This window comes from Lepisosteus platostomus, chromosome 5 (assembly GCF_059453375.1).
Source record: "Lepisosteus platostomus isolate fLepPlt1 chromosome 5, fLepPlt1.hap1, whole genome shotgun sequence".
NCBI lineage: Eukaryota > Metazoa > Chordata > Actinopteri > Semionotiformes > Lepisosteidae > Lepisosteus > Lepisosteus platostomus.
The window spans coordinates 17,399,370-17,409,182 of record NC_142615.1 but is presented as its reverse complement, the minus strand read 5'-3'; the positions used below and the strand labels follow the sequence as shown (position 1 = coordinate 17,409,182).

The 9,813-nt window shown below is 38.3% G+C and overlaps 1 non-coding gene across 1 annotated transcript; it reads right to left on the bottom strand.

The window, feature by feature from the left end:
- Positions 1–8,545: 8,545 nt before the first annotated feature.
- On the bottom strand, positions 8,546–8,658 carry trnal-caa (transfer RNA leucine (anticodon CAA)). Its single transcript has 2 exons — positions 8,621–8,658; positions 8,546–8,591 (listed from the first exon to the last, which is right to left on the bottom strand). It is a non-coding gene; the product is annotated as a tRNA-Leu (tRNA).
- Positions 8,659–9,813: the final 1,155 nt, after the last annotated feature.

Here is a 9,813-nt window from a genome sequence, read left to right as displayed (position 1 = left end):
CTCCAATATCACCACAACAAAACCATAAAGTTTGTTTCCACAGACATGACACTATTATGCAATAAACCAATAAATTAATGAACTAGCAGAATCCCAAAACACATGGCAACCCGGCAAGCACAGCATGTCAATATCATACATTTTTACCAACAAAACCGCAAAAGCAAAAACCAGCAAATATATATATATCCCATGTTTTTACCTTATTCTGGAGCATGATATATATCCAAAATAACCCAGACTAGTTTATCTCAAGAGCTAGAGACTAGTAAACGTTACTGATTACGTAGTAAATGTTTGAAGAACGAGCGCCAGAAATAAGGCGATTTGATTGGTAAAAACCGCTGTCATTCTTTGTATTTTCAGTCATTCAGTGCCCTTAGGGGGTGAGACTTCCTCTAGAAGCTTCAGGCTGCATTTTTAGCTATCAATCATTGACTCAGAAGGGATAATCAATCAGTTTTTTATCAGTTTCTTATCAGTGCTCCTTTTTTTCACACCAGAAGGCAACTCTGAGGTTTTTTTCATTGCATAACAGCAGGCTCTCTAGCAGTGTCTTAAGGTTTTTATAGCAATTGCAATGGTTTTTATTCTTATTATTTTCAATATTTTTATGATTTTTTATTATAGGCGTGAAATTTCATTCCAGGTCCAGTCTTCACAAAACATGATGTAGAATTTTTTCTAATTGATCAATTTGTCCCAAATTTTATCCAAGCTAGTAGCCACCTAGAACAAGGTTTTCAAATCATTCCCAGGCCCTTGACATGCATATAGTTGAAAAATCTGACATCTGAAGACCAAAAAAAAAAATGTTCGCCAGCTTTTTTTTTTTTCATATGTTTGTCTGCTGAGTGGACACATTAAGAAATACAAGACATTTGACTATTCACACTCAAAGCCATGGGGGTTAGCTTCAATTTAAGACCTGAACCAGGCTCCTGCTATGTTCTGCTGCAGAGATATAACAAATGTTTAAGGGGGAGGAAATTCCAGGCAGACATTGGCTAAATATGTCACTGGTAGTAAAAGGTTAAGTATTCTTGCCATTTTTAGCATATTGTAAGTGGATTTTTTGCAAACATTTTATTTTTTAAATCACATGAAACACAATCAACCCATTGTAACTTCACATTGATAATTCCTGAGCTTTATAACTGTGTATTATTTCTTTTTACCTTGTTTTAATATTTTTTATTATTTTTGCATTTTACAGAGTTTTTTAATATATTGTGAGCATTTTAGTGTCATTTTAAAATAGGACTATCAATGGTCCTGACTTTTAAACCTGTATTTATTCTGACATTATTCTCTCCACCTGCAGATGAGGGAGGTATTTGATTTTAAATTTGTTGATTTGGGGGGAAAATATACATTCATTTCCTTGTATTTATCACCAGTGGGAAACTTGGCATTTTTGGATGAATTGCAATCTTTACTGCAAGGCCTTCAGACTGATATAGAAATGACTGGAGATTTAAATGACACATTTGATAAATCAGACAGGAACAGCATAACATCTAAAATGGCAAAACCCTCTAAAGTACTGAAAAATTTCCGGCACTTTCATAATAAATAAAATTTAATTTAAAGCATAAAATTTGCTTAAAAAAGAAAACCACAATTTTTACGATATCATATTTCAATATCGACGTTCAGATGAAGATTTTGAGGATTTGAATATCAATGGAGAGTACATTGATTTTGGGACAATGTTTGCATCTGAATAATCCTTCCTCCTGGAAAGAAGGAAAAAAAAGTTTTGAGTCTCAGTCTTCAGGATCCCCCCCAAAAAACGTACAAATTTGTTTCCGATGTATTTTGGATAAGATATAACTCTCATAGAAGATACATTTTATCAGTTGAATGCAGTCGATACTTTCGACTTTTTATATGATGATAGGACCTACATTTAGGGCTCAGTACTGATAACACTGCTGCTATTGATGGAGTAGAAATATCTGGCAGTTTTTTTTTTTCTGAGGCAAGAGGTCCTAGAACACCTCCTATAAAAATGTTAAGATTCAGAGCAAGAAATATTTTTCCACCTCACCTAATGCTATTGCATTAACGAAGCTGAAGTTGGCTTCTTATTCGCCAGCTGCTGCTTTGCGTTTTTCGTTCCATATTAAATGCTGCTGCTGTGATGTTATGTCGTCTTTCGCCTGTAGATGGCTCTCTACAGTCATTTTTAAAAATACTTATCCGGATGTATTACTGTATATTTCCTCAGTAAAGGGGAATATGTAAGTAGAGACTGTCCAAATTGCATTTTTGTATGAAACACATTTCAGAAACACAACTCACAATAAAACAAACTGGCATGTTATACCACGAGTAAATAAGACAAAGGCAAAACGTAAATTCACTGGCACTTTCTGCATATTTTCCACGACCTTGCCTTCTGATCATAAAAAGACTCAAACTCTTGCATTTTACAAGAAATTTTAATATAGCAGTTTTAAATGGGACATTTAGAACATGGTATATGAGACTATATGGTTAACTGAGGATGAGCAGAGGGTGATCGAACCTACCTCCTGGTTATAAAAATGTCTAAAAATTATGACACAGATGTGTGAGAGACAATGGAAAAGACTATCAAAATCCTGAACTTCAGGACATTGTACTGTACCGTTTTTTAAATACAACCCTCTGAACATGGCATGAGAGAATACATTGTCAAATGGTAAATGCAATGTTTGCTATATTTCTAGGGCCCTCCCTCCCTATTTCTGACATCAAGGTGTGAGACACAATATAACAGACTGTCAAAATCCTGAACTTCAGGACATTTTATGATACCATTTTAAAAATATGACCCTCTGAGCATGGCATGTGAGAAAATGGCATGTGAGAATGCATTGGGAAAAGATGAATGCAATTTCTGCTGAATTGCTATGGCCCTCCCTCCTGATTACAAACTCGTCTCACAATTCTGACACTGAGGTGTGAGACACAATGTAACAGACACTATTAAATTGTGAAGTACAAGAGATTATACTGTTACATTTTTTTTTAATATTGACCCTCTGGCATGTGAGGACTAAAAATAGCACACATTCTGCGAATTTGCTTTGTCCCTCCTTCCTCGTTACCTAAACATCTTATACCGACACTAAGGTAAATGTCTCTAAATCCAGAAGTTAAGTTGTCAAAGTATATCGGAGTCAACCGATACTGATCAGGTTCTGCTGATGCTGAGCCCGCAGCCTTCACCATAAGGTCCAATTCCCCAAGCCTGCTGACCTTATATGTCCATCCCTTTGCAGTATAGAATGAAAAAAACTCCAATAGATATCGGCCACTGTTTGCGATTTTCCTTTAAGATGGAGTGTATCACTTTCACTGAGACCGAGAAGTGTTAAGCTGTACATGAGTCTTTGTGGCTCGGTTGTTAACCAAAAGGGTGGTGGTTTGAGACCTCCGTGGGACGCTATGAGCCTTTTAATGAACACACCCTCTTCACTTCATTTCTCCATGGCCGGTCTTGTACCGCAATCAAATACAGAGCCCGTAGGGGGCAGTAAGCCCGCATATATAGCTCACTGTGTATATAATGAAGAAGCGGAGGTTAGTTTCTCATCTGCATGTTGCAGAGCCTTACGCAACTCATACCAACAGTTGGGGTTTGATCCCTGCACGGGCTATTAGTTGAAAGACCATTGTAAATGACGTGTAACAGATTTATCCAGCTGGCTTTTATGTTTCATACTAAATTGCTATCTTGAAACCAAAATAATTAGAAATATGGAACACAACCGTTGTTCCCCATGAAGGAAAGCTGTTTTACACTGACGTCACTCCTTTTTATTTAATCCAGATTTTAAAAACAACTCCGACCTATCAAAGGAAAATGTTACACAAAAGTTGGAAAGCACACTCTGAATCCATCTGTATATTTGATTTCCGCAATCTGTTCAAGGCTGCCTATGTTAATCGTAAGTGTATAGATGAAACATTTAATATACAGTATTGTTCAGTTTAAATCAAAATGCTTTACTACTACAAGAGAGAAGTATAGTATGGAGGTTGCGACAAATGTGTGATTTCTTGGAAGAAAACTACTTTTCTTTGCGTTCGAAATTAATTCGAAACAATTGACACACAAACCCTTTGTCTTTTTTAAAGAGATTATATCTTTAAACAGACAAATGTATAAAATGTGTTTTTTTTACCTAGAGATTTTGGACAGGGGCGATGTATTACTAGTAGAGGCTGCTGACTAACACTGTACTGTCTGGAGATCAGCTCCATTTGCAATAAAAAAACGTGCGTAACAAAGCTGGAGAGCAGCTGAACTTGTGCTCAGTAGTCAGTATGGTGCTGAGGGTTCAATACTGTCGTTGTTGTATTAGCACGAGCTGCACAGGCTCTGAATCAGACCATTTCAATTAGTCTGATCAGTGCAGGACAAGTTAATGTAGAATTATTGCTTTGTCTGTCTCTTGTTTGTATATAAATGGATGTCTCTGATAACTTAATATTAGTTTTTATTTTAGTTTTACGATGTAGGTCATGCGTTGATATATGACATGTCTCATTCCTGATTCAGCTCATGTTCCATAGGAGAGAAGAGATTCCTCCTGTTTCTCGTACAACCATATCAGAACAGAAGCCCATGTCACCCAGCTCTGATTCAAGATCGAGTTGCATCTTCAACATTTTGTTTTTGTTTCTGATCATAATTTTCTTTAGTTATGATCAATATTGAACTTTTTCTAAGTAAAACAAAAGTAATCAAACATGCAGGCAGATTTTTGAAAAGTATTAGGAGTTGATAGGGCGCTCCTTCGGAATAGTCGTCAGAAAATGTGAGAAAAGGAAAGTTACGTAAACTCTCACACACAGCATTAAAGACTGGAATCTGATCATAAAAAAACTAGCTGTCTCCCCGTCGGTAATCAAACCCCGGTTTCCCGCGTGACAGGCTGGGACACAAACAACTTTACTAACTAGGAGCGCTTGCTAGCTATTAGGAGGCATTTACTCTTAAATATGTTACTGTTTTGGGTTTCGACTTTAATTTTCCCGATACAAAAGTAAAGGCACATCACGTCCGAGTTTAGTGACAACTACCTCAGAGATTGTAAGCTGGGTAGTTTCAGATCACTTTTTTTTAAAGGTTCAAGCAAACCCGAATACCTTTGTGTAATCGTTTTTCATAAAGTGTAATTGTATTATAGCATGTGCCCTTAATGATTTTCTTGATACGTTATATGTGCTCTTGTTTGTATTGTATGTAGTTTTGTTGTTCAAATAAAACGTAAAAGACACAACTTTCCGGATGCAGCTGCTGTAAAAATAAAATGACATCAAGGGTGCTGTACGCAGAGGTCTGAAACCTGCTCCACAGAAGATCTTTATCCAGAGGTGTTAAAGAAGTCGAGATCTCGCCATGAGAGGGGAAGCATCTCAGAAAAAGCAGGTGCAGTCGGTTCTACGGTCATAACGCCACTAATTCGGGCGACAAGAGCAAAACCCACCCGGCTTCCTCCGGGCAAGTAATGAGACAAAGAGACAGTGCCCAGCGGGTAGCGTGGCCAAGCGGTCTAAGGCGCTGGATTAAGGCTCCAGTCTCTTTTGGGGTGTGGGCTTGAATCCCACTGCTGCTAGGATTTTTTGTGTTACAACCACCAAATGGAGCAATGTGTTAAAAGCTACTTTATCAGCTTAACATCAAAGCAGGGAGAAAAAAGTGCTTCTTCTTCTCAACACAAATTATCGTTTCCACCTTCGGCATGGAAGTTTGTCTACCAAGATCACTTTTGAGTCAGTGCAAATCACAGTGCGCCCTCAATTTTAATGTCGGTTGTGCTCCTTTTTTCTGTGAAACGTTAATGTTCTGCATTTTCAAGTCGAGTCATCCTCAGGGGTAGAGCTGATTATGTCTTTCCGCATAGCGCTCCATCAGAAATAACTTGTCTAAGTTCAAAAGAGATTGTGGGTTTCACTTCAAGCAATCACAAAGCATACCTCACATGTCAGATCTAAATGGGGAATTTGTTGGTTACGAAGCTGAACGTTTTTCCATGTTCTGCTAAAGTATCCACTGGCTTGCCTTTATAAGCAGTCTTGGAAAGATAAGCTGTGCTTCATCTCAGGAAAAATCATCAGTACTGTAATTTTATTCTGTGTGTATGGCCGTTATTTAAAGTATATAAAAATCACGAGTTCATAGACTTATCCAAATATCAACGGCACCTTGTAAACCTGTCATAAGAATTCCTTCAATCCAATAGTTTCACTCCAGGGAAAAGGCAGGGAAACATAGAGAATTCTTATTTAAAGACAACATTTGTATTGGATTGCATGTAAGCAGGCACCACTCAGAATTCCTAATATGATTTTGAATTCAGTTTTGCAGTGCTTTAGTGCTTTACTACTTTCAGAGAGTCCTTTATTGACCTTGCTGAAGCAGAGAAGCGACATAATCACAATTGTGACCAGTTTTTCTGCTGTTTCTGGTTAATACTGATTATTATTTTGTATTTTGATTAGTATTTTTCGTAGCGTTCTTCCTCAGCTTTTTAGTTATTTGGTGAGCAAGAACCACTGAGAACGAGTCTGAATCAATCAAGAACAGATATGGTACTGCTGTCCTGTGTATTACTGCTTCATCCTAATTGAGCTTTTCAGTGTTGAAGAAGACGTTTCCAATTTCGATTGCTGGTTTCAGAGGATGTGCTACAAGATCACAGATTCATTTGAAAAGATTTGGAGATGCATTGGCTTGGATTCAAACCTGGCTCAATTGCATGAAGGCACTTATACTCAGCAACGAGAGGAAAGGAGAAGGGGCCAGAGGTAGTGTGGCTGAATGGTCTAATATGCTGGATTTTAGGCTCCACTCTCTCAGGGGCGTGGGTTTAAATCCCACTACTGCCCAATGTTTCAAGACCTTACTTCCTGTGATTTGTAATATGGTCAGTAAAAGCACTTTATATATTATATATAAGTATTTCTTATGTCAGCGCTACCAGTCACTTACTGCTCCACAGGACCGGGGTTCAATCCCTGGCATCTTCAGGTGTTTTATATAACTGTACTCACATTGAAATCTTCTGTTGAGTGAGAACTCTTTGCTCGTGTTCATAGAGAGCCAGGTTTACCTTTTGAATCTCACCCGGGATTTCCTGAGAGATGATTCAGCGAGCGAGTCCTCCCTCTGGACTCCGCACTGAGCTGAAAGCTGTACGAATTCCTCACTGTGTGTCCTGTACTGTTACAGGTGGTCCAGCGTAAATGTGCAGCACAGTGATATGAACAACTTGAACTTTTTCTGTATGTGAAGGAAAATGCAAAAGAGCATGTAAAGTATTGATCATATAAAATATCCATGGTACAACTCGATAAAAAACTGAAGCACAAAACAGCGACTTTTGATGATTACAAGAGATTCAAGAAACACAACCGTCCGCAGATGGGTTCGGATCCTGAACGCTTAAGTCAAAAGAACAAAAGCGAAGTAAACTCTCTTCATTGTCTTATAGTTTATGTAATAAAACAATTTTTTACTTTCTTTATAATTTAAGTTTCAGTTTAGGAAAATCGTGCCCAGAAGCTACCAAAACTGGTAATGTTCACATAATGTGTAATGCCAAAGCAGCAGTTGGGGTGGGAAACAAAAGGCATTTCTTGGTATGAATCCTAAAACTTCATAGATGGCGTTCTAGGACTTCTCGCTTCAGATAAAGCTGTCAATACATCATAGATTTCTACTCAATCAATATCAGCAGTGTTATCACTACCGAACACTAAATATAGATCCTGGCAATAATTCATGAGTTGTTTGTTAGAAAATTGTTTATGGTTTTTTTTAAACATATTTTCAATACCAGACAAAAAGTCGAAAGTTTCAATTTCATGCAACTGATGAATTCTCTCTTCAATGGAAGTTATAAGTACAGTACATCCAAAATACTGCGGAATCAATCAAATTTACATGTTTCTTGTGGATCCAGAAGATCATTTTGAGACTCAAAACATGCCTGTCTTTTCTTTTTTCGAGGACGAAGGAGTAGCAGCAGGAGTAGCAGTTATGGCAAGAACGTGTTTAGAGTTCAGGACTTCTAATTTCTAATGCAGAGCCATCGACTCGGAAAGCACCGCCCGCGGTAAAAGAAATTGCAGAATTGGTCTGTTCATGCTGCCTACACGCTTTGAATTGCTGGCATTTTCTGCAAGCGTTCCTTTTTGAGGGTTCATGAAATTCCTCACATTTGAGCCAACACTAAAATATTTCATTCGGGGTCGCCTAATTCATAGTGCAAACCGAATCTACAGGGGAATGCTGTGGCACATGAAGCCGTTTGTTATTCTGTTGTGAGGTGTGAGGGGCGGAATGCAAATCGAGTTGGTGAATAGAAAATGAAACAGGAGTGACTTCTTGAGCTACGAATTCCAAAAAGTATGAAAACCTGTGCATTTTAACAGTGCAGAATACTCACAAATTGCACTGAGTTGCTTGCTTTCTTCTGCTGCTTTTATATTTCAGTCATTCACTGTAGCACTGGAACAATTCAAGAGAGGTAAAAGCAGAAGCTGTCAGGAGTGGGATTTGAACCCACGCCTCCATTTGGAGACCAGAACACCCAAGCCAACTGGAAAGACACACGTCCTTGAGTCTGGCGCCTTAGACCACTCGGCCACCCTGACAAGTGAAAGCAAATGGTGTGCTGAATGCACCAGTAGTTGACTAAACTGAGTTTCTTCCCTGAAATTATTTGCTTGCGAAGAGCCAAGTTGCCTTGAATGGATCTTGGAAATCAAATATATGGATGGATTGTTATTCGGTTGTGAGTTTTGAGGGGCGTATTATAAATTGAGTTGGTGAAAAGGCGCTTTTTGTTAGTCTGTCGGGAGGCTGCACAAGGTGTTTAGAGGGAGAACTTCTAAAAGGCAGGCTCTCTATGTTTAACATCAAGAAAGATTTTTTTTTCTCAATGGAAATGCTCTTTGGCGCTTTCAGCTTTACGTAGGGAACAACGTCTGCCGAGACCACTTTTGAGCCAGTGCAAATGGTAATGTGCCACCAAGTACATTTAATATTGGCTGTGGTAGCGAGCTGCTTTTGTTTGTGAAGCTTTTACTTCTTTAAGCTGAATCATCGGCAGGAGTAGCTTATTAAATCTTTGCTCATTGCGCTCCATCAGAAATACCTTGTCCATGTTCAAAAGAGATCAGGGGATTTACTTCATGCTTTCACATCGCATACCTTACACGGAAGATTTAAATGGGGAATTGATTGTGCTTCTTGATGTTGTTCCTGTGGTTGCCTTGGTTACAATGGTGAACGTTCTTCCACGTTCTGCTAGAGTATCCACTGGGTGGGCTTTATCAATTGGCTCGGATAGGTCATCAGTGCTCCGTCTCCAAAAAAATAATCAGCACTGTCTTTTTTCTGTGCGCACGACCGTCTTTTAAAACATATAAAATCACGAGTTCATTGATTTCTCCAAATAACAACAATACATTTTAACCCTTCAATCCAATAGTTTTACTCCAAGTAAAAAGCAGCGCAATATATAGAAAGATGACATTCAAAGATTTCAATGTTCTTATTGGATTGCCTGTATGCAGATATCACTCAGAATTGCTAATATGATTTTAATTCAGTTTTTCTCTACTACTTTCAGTCTTTTATTGACCTTGCTGAAGCAGAGAAGTGACATAATCACAAATGCAACCAGTTGTGCAGCTGTTTCTGGTTAATAATGATTAATGCGAAAAAAAAACAGCTCCTTGCATTAAGAGTCCTCCCTCTGGATTCCTCTGAAAGCTGCGCGAATTACTCACTGCGTGTCCTGTACT